This window comes from Lathyrus oleraceus, chromosome 4, assembly GCF_024323335.1.
Source record: "Lathyrus oleraceus cultivar Zhongwan6 chromosome 4, CAAS_Psat_ZW6_1.0, whole genome shotgun sequence".
Classification (NCBI taxonomy): Eukaryota; Viridiplantae; Streptophyta; class Magnoliopsida; order Fabales; family Fabaceae; genus Lathyrus; species Lathyrus oleraceus.
The window spans coordinates 331,833,723-331,845,092 of NC_066582.1; the positions used below are offsets into that span (position 1 = coordinate 331,833,723).

Sequence of the window (11,370 nt, forward strand, 5' to 3'; positions counted from 1 at the left end):
ATAACTGGACGGTTCATCTCTTCATCAAGGAACTCATATCTCAGGTTCTTAGGCAGTTTCTTAAGTTCTAAGGTTTGTTTATTAGGACATGGCATAGGATTTGGGGTAAGGGATAAACATTCGTAAAGGTTATCATCGATGTAGGGCTTCCTAAAGTCATCATCTTCCAGTATGAGAGTTGATGGCAACTTAATTGTTTTTATGATTTCTTCTTGTTCTATTTCCCTAACGCATTCATCAATGATATCTATGGCATAACATGCGTCTCCCATCACAGGTGCCATAAGAAATTTCGAAAGTATAAATTCTATTTTCTCGTCACCTACCTCAAAGGTCAACTTTCCTCTCTTGACATATATTATGGCTCATGCAGTTGATAAGAACGGTCTACCTAGAAGGATTGGTATATCATTATCCTCTTTGATGTCCATGACAACAAAATCAATAGGGATAAATAACTGACCTATCCTAACAGGGACGTCTTCTAATATGCCTATCGGATACTTAACAGATTTATCAGCTAATTGATTTGACATCTTAGTAGGCTGTAATTCTCCTAAGTTTAACCTCTCACAAACTACTAAAGGCATTAAGCTCACACTAGCTCCTAAGTCTAGAAAAGCTTTTTCGATGACATGACTTCCCGAAAGACAAGGAATGGAGAAATTCCCAGGATCTTTATCTTTTTTGGCTAACTTATTCTCAGAAATAGAATTGCATTCCAAGGGCTTCAGATCGTCGAGTCTACGTTTGTTGGTAAGGATGTCTTTGAGAAACTTGGCATAAGAAGGTATTTGGGTGATGGCTTCTGTGAAAGAGATTTCTACGTGAATTTTTTCTATAACCTTAATGAATTTCTGATACTGGTTATTGATCTTGGTTTGTTTTAGTCTTTGCGGATATGGTATCGGTGGTTTATATGGTGGGGGTGGTACATAAGTTTTGTCTTTAGGTTCTTCTCCTTTTTCTTGACCTTTCCTGTTATTCAGATTCCTCTGGTTCCTTTACTTTGTCCGTGGGTTCGGTATATTCCTTAGAAGTTCTGGGTTCGCTCAATCTTGGGTTTGGTGGCTCATCACAAGCCTTCCCACTTCGTAGGGTAATGACATTGGCTTGTCGTCTTGGATTTTGTTGAGGTTGTCCAGGGAACTGTCCTCCAGGTGTAGTCTGGGGGGCTTGGTTTAAAGCTACCTGGGAGATCTGGGTTTCAAGCATCTTGGTGTGAGTAACTACTTGGTCAACCTTGGTTCCTAATTGGGAAGTCAGTTTGTTAACGTGAATGTTTTGGTTTATGAACTCTTTGTTTTATTGGGTTTGAGCAATAATAAAATTTTCCATAATTTTCTCAAGGCTCGGCTTTGGTGGCACGGGTTGCATAGGTTGATTTGGTCTTGGGGCTCGGAAACCTGTTTGTCTCGGAGGTGCATTATTTTGGATAGGGTTATTGTTCTTATAGGAGAAGTTCGGGTGATTCCTCCATCAAGGGTTATAGGTGTTTGAATATGGGTTCCCTTGGGTGTAGTTCACTTGCTAAGAGTGGGTTTCGTTTAAGAGACTGCATTCTTTAGATTGGTGTCCTTTGGTTCCACATATCTCAAAATTCGATGAAATTGCAGCTGTAGTGTTCGGGTTTATACACATATGCTCGACCTTGAGGGCCAACGCGTCCATCTTAGCTTGCATCATGCCTATAGAGCTTAACTCATGTACTCCTCCTTGGGCTTCCTTCTTCTCAACTGTCGCTCGTTCGACTCCCCATGATTGATGGTTTTGAGCCATATCTTCGATGAGGGCACTAGCTTCAGGGTAAGGTTTGTTCATCAGTGCACCGCCTGTGGCGGCGTCGATGGTCATCTTAGTGTTATAGTGAAGTCCATTATAGAAGGTCTGAATGATTAACCAATTTTCTAAACCATGATGTGAGCATGCTCTTAACAGCTCTTTATATCTCTCCCAAGCTTCGAACAATGATTCTCCTTGGTTCTGGGTAAATCTTGTTATGTGGTTTCAAAGAACGGCGGTCTTACTTGGGGGAAAGTATTTAGCAAGGAATACTTTTCTAAGGTTATCCCAAGTTGTTATGGAATTGGGTGGAAGGGAATCTAACCATGATAGGGCTTTATCTCTGAGGGAGAAAGGGAATAATCTTAAACGGATTGCTTCAGGAGAAGCTCCATTGGTTTTAAATGTGTCTGCTAATTAGATAAAGATTTTTAAATGTTGGTTTGGATTCTCAGTAGCAAGACCTGCGAATTGTCTTTGTTGCACTAGTTGCAACAGGGAGGGTTTAAGTTCGAAATTATTAGCTGGGATGGTTAGGTTTACTATACTAGAACTAGGTTCGTCATTGGATGGTTGGGCGAAGTCCTTAAGAGGTCTATAATTTTGATCTTCGACCATAGCTCTCCTAATTCTATGGAAAAATAAACGTGCGCGAGCGTAATGTTCAGTTCCCGCCAGAGGATATACTAAGCTTTCGGTGCTGCGAGTTCTTCGCATTGACCGACAGGTAACAACCTAAGTCTAAACGATATAACAACAGGGTACGAAATTTGACGAAATTGGTCCCCGACAACTGCGTCAAAAACTTGATGCGTGGATTTCACAAGTATACGAACGCGTCAGAGTAATATAAAAGATTGTCGAATCCACAGAGACCAAGTGTCAATCTATCGTTATCTATTGTTACGATTTTTATCTAAGGTAATCGAAATAGGGGTTTTTAGAGTGCGCAGATGGAAATAAAGTATTAAATTAAATTCAATAAATAAAGACAGGTTCGAATGTAATTCACATAATCAATTAATAATCCAAGTACTTGCTAATAGAATTACTTATGGGTAGTGTTTCCTACTTTGAAATGAACTAATTTAACGGGAACTGTCGCTTTCGCGTATTCAGAACCGAGTTGTACTCCCTAATCAAACCCTCTTATTGTCACTTATAAAAAGGCACGCATTGCGTTAGAGTAGTAAACCTATTTTTAAGAAATATAGTATCTTGACTAAGTTGAAAAGCATTTTGACATGGATTTCTTAACAAAAAGAGGTTCTCATGAACCTGACTCTAAACTTATAAATGCGTCCGAAAATAGTTTTAAAATCACTTTTCTTTTTAAGTTAAAAACTCCTAATGAACTAAACAAAGCGCTTTCGCTGTATTTGAAATAGTTAAAAACAACTAAGTTTAAAAAGACGTTGGAAGGCTTTCGATCTTACCCAACAGAAATTAAGTGCGGGAAAACTTAAGTTGAAAGTCAAAATAACCCTTAAGTGCTTCTACAAACAATTGTACGGGTTATCGGTTCAATTACGATCCTTACATTCTAACCTTTATAGATTTAGCTAGACATGGTAAAGTAAAGGTGCATTTTAATTTAAATAAAAGTAGTGCGAGGGCGAGAAATAAATAAAAGTAGTGTGAGTGCGAGAAATAAATAAAGTTGTGCGAGTGCGGGAAATAAATAAAGTAGTGTGAGTGCGAGAAATAAATAAAGTAGTGCGAGTGGGGGAAATAAATAAAGTAGTGCGAGTGCGGGAAATAAATAAAGTAGTGTGAGTGCGAGAAATAAATAAAGTAGTGCGAGTGCGGGAAATAAATAAAGTAGTGTGAGTGCGAGAAATAAATAAAGTAAAGACAGTGCGGGAAAGTAAAGTAGACAAAGGTAAAGCAATAAAAACCTGCTCCAATCGGAGGGTTGAATAAAGTGCGAAATGGAAATGAAAATGGCGGCAGGATTAACTTCCTTCCAAAGTGCTCCAAACTCGATTACAGACTCGTTTACACAGTTGTGGCAACACTCTGATGTGAAGCGATTACCACTTTTACAATACTGAATATATGCCTAATTGTAACTACGTTTGTTCTAACTTTGGATACTGAAACAAATGAAATCGAGTCTCTATTTATAAGCAAGGAAAATAATGGAAAAAATAGGATGCCCTTCAGTTTGAATTTGGGAGGGAAACTTCTTTCTTCTTGTGGCGCCCTCCACAACACCATGGCGCCCGCCATAAGGGTAAATTGTGGTGCCCAAGTGGAGATAGTGGGAGGTGTGGCAGTTTAGGAGAAGTTGAACTATGACACATCATGGCTGGATCCATGGCGCCAGCCACAGTGGGAGCCACAAGTGCAAAATGCTGATTTTTAGTCTTTTTAGCTCATTTTCACTCCTTTTCTCGATCGGGGCTCCGATTAGACTGAAAACCTTAAAACAAAGAAAAACATAGTAATAACATAACAAAATAATAATAAAACAACTAAAATGCATGCGAAATCGGAGTCGAAAATACGGTGAAATTCAGTGTCATCACCTGCACACTTAAGAAAATTTTCGTTAAGGTACCATTTTTGTTTCATCCTTTATTATCATCAAAATCTTAGAGCTATGTTGTAGAACTAACTTTGTTCTTACAATCTCCCCCTTTTTGATGATGACAAAACAAGACAGAGCAGAGGTGAAACAAAAAAACAATCTTAGATCAGATAAGGAATGGGACTCCCCCTGAGTTAGATCCTTAGGTTAATCAGAGGTTCTTATCTTAAGTCACTAGTTTAATAATTTAATGTTTGTAGTGCCTTGAGAGGTTTTAGTTTTGTTTCCATCAGAGCTATTTTAGTTATCCCCCTTTTTGTCAGAATCAAAAAGACATAGCAAGAAAAACAAATATTTATATAGCATAGAAAAATAAGTATAGATAAGTAGCATAGAGGGCATAGATCAGAAAGCAAGAAAAACATCGGAAGAAGAAGCAACAAATAAATAGCTTAAGTGCCTAAAGGTTTGGGGGCGGAGGCATCCTTTGTAGCAGCTGAGATAACATGTTTTGAATGTTGATGTTGACCGAGTCCTGTTGATCTAGCCTAGCTCGAACCACTTGTTATTCTTTTTGTAGCTTCTCCAGAGTCTTCAAGACCAGATGGGCAAACCCAAAGTTAGAGTGCTCCCCCTGAGTCAGAGCATCAGCTTTGGCCTTGGCAGCTTCCTCTGTAGCAACACGTGCTGCTTCTTCAGCTTCGGCTTTAGCTTTAGCCTCAACCTCAGCAGCAACAGCTTTTTCTTCAGCTTCTCTGATCCACTGTTCTTCTTCAGCTTCTCTGATCCACTGTTCTCCTTCCTAGCATGTTCCTCAGCTTCTCTGGACAGACGTTCTTGGAGCCTTATACCAGCATCTCTGATGAAGTCGTTGCGGATTTATTCAGATAGGCCTTTCAGTTTGAAGGCTTCAGAGTTCATCCAACTAACCAATCTGTTCCAATGGATCCTTACTTTAGAGGGATCATCACTGATGTCAGAATTGATAGTTAGAGACTTGATCTTCTCTACTGAAGACTCTGCAAAAACTTTTATTGCTTCTTCTAGGGTAGGGAAGGTTGTTTCTGGTTCAGTGGCAGAGGTTGGGGAGGACGGAGAAGATGGATTGGTGTCACCAAGATTGAGAGTGGGAGTGATTGAGGCAACAGAGGTTGGTGGTGTGGGAATGGCAGAGGGGGATGGTGTTGTTTGTTCAGGTTGTGAATTTGGTTCAGATAGTTAGTGGATTGGTTGAGGTTCAGAGTTGATTGGTTGTTCAGGAGGTGGATTTGGTTGTTGTGCAGGTGGTGGTGTTTGAGGTTGTTCAGATGTAGTTGGATTTGGATGTTCAGGGGGTGGGGAAGTGACTTCTGGTTCAGGTTCAGAGTGTGATGGCTGTTGAGAGGCCAGAGCATGAGCTTGTAGCTGAGCCAGAGTGGGGGATTGGGGGTTAGATGGTTCATTGTCAGAGGTGAGAACATAGTATGGTGGGGATTGGGGTGAGGATGATGATGATGGTGAGGTAGTTTCATTCAGCATTTCTGCTTCAAAAATAGGTAGTGTGGTGGTAACAAGGTTGACTTTAAGTGAGGGTAGGTTAGAGGTTCTGGTGGTTGAGGGAGGTGTTTCAGAGGAGGTGTATATTGGAGTGGTTTGGGGAAGATAAGAGGCAATATGTTTTATTTTAACAGAGCGTGAGAGAAGTATAGACTTACTTAGAGAGCCAGCCAGAGGGGCTGGAGGTCTTGACCCATAGGATTCTCCTAGTCTTGCTTTCTTTACCTTCTTGGACTTCTCAGAGGGCTCTCGTATCCTCTTCATGAAGTGTGATGGATGCTCAGGTAGCCAGTCCACTGAGAAATCAGAGATGTCCACCCCTTGATTGGAAAGATCCTGTAGATAGTAAGCTACCACTTCTGGAGGGTCAATCTTGGAGAACAGAGAGAGCCTGTTGGGAATCTTCCTATGATTCCTGAGTTCTTCCCAGGAGGTGTCTAGTGTTGGTTTAGCTCTGACTTGATCAATAATCACCATGCTCTTCAGATTCCGAGCATTTAGAGGCCTCCCAATGTCAATAGTGACATCTTCCATTAGTCTGAGATGGATTAGGTGATCCACTAAGCCACTTTCTATAAGAACATCTGAGATAAGTCTTCCCATAGGGATGTAGTTCCTGGTATTCATGTTGTTTCTGGTATCTTTGATAGAGTCTTTGAGGTACTTGAAGAGCAATGTTGGCAGACACAATTTCAGCCCCTTGTGGATGTAGTAGAGAATACACTTCTGATTTGTTTTGATGTAGTCATAAGAGTTTGATGCAGGGCGATGATGAATGATGCCTAAGATGATCTTCAACCAGACACAGAGGTTCTGATGGAGCTCTTTGTTCTTTGAGTGTTTGCCTTAAACATTCTGTTGAAAGAGAGTAGGGTTGATTTCCTAGGACAAGTATTTTGCCCTAGGGTTGATGTTGTAGATGCGTCTTCCTCATGTCTTCTCCATGTTCAGAAGAGAGGCGATAGATTTCTCAGTGATGACTATTTTGACTCCCAGAACGTAAGAGACAATGTAATGATCATCTGAGTCTACGAAACTCTAGAACTCCATCACCAGGTTTGTGTACACAAGACCATAGAGTCTTTGAAAATAGGTTTCCCACCCTTGCAACCTTAACTCTTCAGTTAGGTCTACATCATTCTTCTTCATGTTTTCAAAATCCACTAGCGACTCACACAGTACTTCAAGCTTTTCAAACGGTGTTGCTAGGTGGATGTCAGGTTCACGATCAAGGATATGGGGTTCCCTGTAGATGGGGGTTGAGACGAGGCCGGTGGTTGTTGTTGTTTGTTGAGTAGAAATGGGTGTCTGTTCCGTTGAGTTCATTTGTTGAGAGAAGTTGTAGACGGATTATTGTTGAGTATCCATGAAGAATAAGGTTGATGATGAAAGTTGAATGAAGAACTTGATGAAGAACTACATAAATCTTGAGGATGATGAAGAACTGAGAGAGAGAGAGAGAGAGAGAGAGGGTTTAGTGTAGACGTGAGTGTAAAGTGTGCAATTGTAGTGTGTGAAAATATTTTATACCCATAAGGAGCATGCAAAACGACAATATTAAGAGAGTTTAACTGTTAAAACATTAAATGCAGCACGTTAACCAAGTTAGCACGTTTGGAGGAGAATGATTACAGCCCATGATGGAGGTCTAATCCCTAAATCAGCACACTGCTCGAGGAGATTTCAAGAGTCTGTCTCTTGATTTCTGCTAGACAGCTGTCTAGAAGTTCCAAGGTCAGACGCACGAGGTACCACGTGTTACTTAATCTGATCTTCAGGAATACCAAAGGTTTGGTTCCTGAGGATTTATGATTCAGATAGCTTCTAATCGGTAGTAGCATCAGAGTCATGTCCAAATACCATATGCTTAGTTCAGAGTCTTATTTTGCTATTTCAGAGAGGCACATTTTTATTTTGGACAAATTTGAATGTTTAAAATTTTCAAAATGAAAGAGAATTTGTCTTCAGCGAGGGGTTTAGTAAAAATGTCAGCCCATTGATGGTCTGTATCAATAAATTTTAAAGTTATTACCCCTTTTTGAACATAGTCTCTAATGAAATGATGTTTTATTTCTATGTGCTTGGCTCTGGAATGAAAAATAGGATTCTTACTTAAACAAATGGCAGCAGTATTGTCACAAAAAATAGGAACATTACTCTCAATGATCAGAAGGTCCTCAAGTTGATTTTTCATCCAGAGCATTTGAGTAGTGCAGAGTGATGCTGATATATATTCTGCTTCTGCACTGGTTAGCGCTATTGTTGATTGTCTTTTGCTGGCCCATGATATGAGATTATTGCCCAAGAACTGACAGTTCCCAGATGTACTTTTGCATTCCATTCTGTCTCCTGTATAATCTGCATCACAATAACCAGAGAGCCTATACTCTGATGTTTTCTCATACATCAGGCCAAGGTTAGGGGTCCCTTTCAGATACCAGAGGATTCTTTTAACAGTTGTTAAATGAGATTCTCTAGGATCTGATTGGAATCTGGCACAGAGACATACACTAAACAGAATATCAGGGCATGTAACCGTCAGATAGAGAATAGAGCCTATCATACCACGATAGAGCTTCTGACAAACCTTCTTGCTAGTTTCTTCTTTTTCCAGAATGCAGGTTGGATGCATTGGTGTCTTAGCAGGTTTGTATTCATCCATTTCGAACTTCTTCAGAATGTCTTTTATGTTTTTACTTTGATAAACGTAGGTAGCTTCTGAAAGCTTGATTGATTTAAATCCCTAGGAAGAACTTTAGTTCTTGCATTAAGCTCATTTCAAATTCTGCCTACATTAGCTCAGAGAATTCTTGACATACAGGAGGGTTATCTGAACCAAAAATAATGTCATCAACATGTATCTGGCATATCATGAGATCATTTATAATGTTTTTACAGAAGAGTTTAGAGTCAACCTTTCCTCTAATAAAATCGTGTTCCAAAAGAAAGTTACTTAATCTTTCATACCAAGCTCTAGGAGCTTGTTTTAAACCATACAATGATTTCTTAATTTTAAAAACGTGTTCTGGACATTTAGAGTTTTCAAAACCTGGAGGTTGATTGACATAGACTTCTTCTGATATATAACCATTAAGGAATGCACTTTTGACATCCATTTGATATAGTTTGATTGAATGATTTACAATAAATGAAACAAGTAAGTGAATAGATTCTAACCTGACGACTGGGGCAAAGGTTTCGTTGTAGTCAATGCCTTCCTGTTGATTGTACCCCTGTGCCACCAGTCGTTCTTTATTCCTGACAACTTCTCCTTTTTCATTCAGTTTGTTTCTGAACACCCATCTGGTTCCAATAATGTGAGTTCCTTTAGGCTTTGGAACAAGATCCCATACATCATTCTTTGATAATTGATCTAGCTCTTCTTTCATCGCTAGAACCCAGTTGTTTTCTAGAAGTGCCTCATCACAGGAAGTAGGCTCAATCAGAGATACTAGTCCTAGAGGAGTTTCTTCAGATACTTTGAATGTTGACCTAGTTCTGACAGGTTCATCCTTGTTTCCCATAATCAAATCTTCAGAGATGTTGGGGAGACTTCTTGATGTTTTCTGGATAGTTGAAGCTTCAATTTCATCTGGACTTTGTTTATCAGATACTTTTGGTGCTATAGTCTTTTCGTGAGAACCTGCAAGAGTGATTTCCAAATCTGCAAGTTTCTCAACTAGCTTTGACTTTTTAGGGTCAAGCTTATCATCAAATCTGACATGTATTGATTCTTCCACAATTTTGGTTTCTGTGTTGTATACTCTATAGCCTTTAGAGCATTCTGAGTATCCTAACATAATACCTTTTTGTGCTTTTGAGTCAAACTTATTCAGATGTTCTTTAGTATTGAGAATAAAACAAGAGCATCCAAAAGGATGGAAAATTGGAAATGTTGGGTTTTCTTCCCTTACACAGTTCATAGGGAGTCTTCTCTAGAATAGGTCTTATAGAGATTCTATTCTGAATATAACACGCTGTATTTACTACTTCAGCCCAAAAGTGCTTAGCCACATTTGGTTCATTGATCATGGTTCTGGCCATCTCTTGGAGTGTCATATTCTTCCCCTCTACAACTTCATTTTGTTGTGGATTTCTAGGAAAGGAGAAATCATGGGATATTCTATTAGAATCAAATAGTTCCTCAAAAAATTTATTCTCGAATTCGCCACCATGATCACTTCTGACTCTGGTGATTTTAGAGTCAAATTCGTTTTGCACTTTGGAACAGAAGCTAGTGAATACAGAATGAGACTCACTCTTGTGCTTTAGGAATTTTACCCATGTCCAGCGACTAAAATTATCAACAATAACTAGTCCATACTTCTTTCCATTGACTGACGCTGTCTTAACAGGCCCGAACAGGTCAATGTGAAGAAGTTCCAGAGGCTTAGAGGTAGATACAATATTTTTATTTTATAAAGATGTTTTTGAAAACTTAACTTTCTGACATGCCTCACATAGAGCTTCTGAAGAATACTTCAGTTTAGGTAGGCCTCTGACTAACACAAGTTTATTTAGCTAAGAGAGTTTTCTCATGCTAATGTGGCCCAAGCGTCTATGCCATACCCATTACTCTTCATGAACAGACATCAGACATTTTACATTTTGTTCTTTTAGATCTGAAAGATTTATCTTGTAAATATTGTTTTTCCTCTTGCCAGTGAATATGACTGTTCCATTGTTCTGGTTAATTGCTTTAGACGTTTTTTGATTGAAGATTACATCATAACTGTTATCACTTAATTGACTTATTGATAACAGGTTATGCATTAATCCTTCTACATAGAGAACATCAGATATAGAGGGAAGAGTTCCATTACCAATAGTTCCGGGCTTTGGAACATATACTTTCTTCCAAAACCTACGAAACCGGCATCTTTAAGTTCCAGGCTTTGGAACATATACTTTCGTCTCGTCGTGTGTCGCGGCCATCCAGAGTCCATGTACCATGATTGGTGTCTTAACTCTGCTGCATAAGATATCTGCAACATAAATAATCTTATCCTTTGGTACCCAGAATCTTTTGGGTTCTTTGTGATTAGTTTTCCCAGAGTTTCTTAGAACTTTGGGTTTTTTAGCATTATCAAAATGTTGTGCTTGTGTATGTGTGTAGTGATAAGAAAAAGGAGATTTAGGTTTGTCATCTGTAGAAGATTTATCTTTACTGGGGACATACCCTATTCCTCTTTTATTATTCTGACTTACTCCATAAATCATGGATGCCATTCTGGTCCTCTCTATCCCATTTTTCAGAAATTTTTGAAAAGATTTTTCATATTCATATATTATTGTGTTAGAAGTTTGTGGGGCTTGAGATAGTGCTTCTTCAAGTTTTAAACATTGTTTATTTGTGGAGTCTCTTTCTTTTATCAAAGTATGATTTTCATCTTTTAGTTCTGAAGCAATTATCTCAAGCTTGTCACATTCTTCGATGGTTCTTTCAAGAACTCCTTTTAAAGCCTTAAATTTCTGTTTAAGTTTCTGATATGAGTTTAGAGTTTCAGAAAGGCATGACT

The 11,370-nt window shown here is 39.0% G+C and overlaps 1 non-coding gene across 1 annotated transcript; it reads left to right on the forward strand.

Moving 5' to 3' along the window:
• The first annotated feature begins 1,909 nt into the window (after positions 1-1,909).
• On the forward strand, positions 1,910-2,016 carry LOC127077515 (small nucleolar RNA R71). Its single transcript, XR_007787314.1, has one exon. It is a non-coding gene; the product is annotated as a small nucleolar RNA R71 (small nucleolar RNA).
• Positions 2,017-11,370: the final 9,354 nt, after the last annotated feature.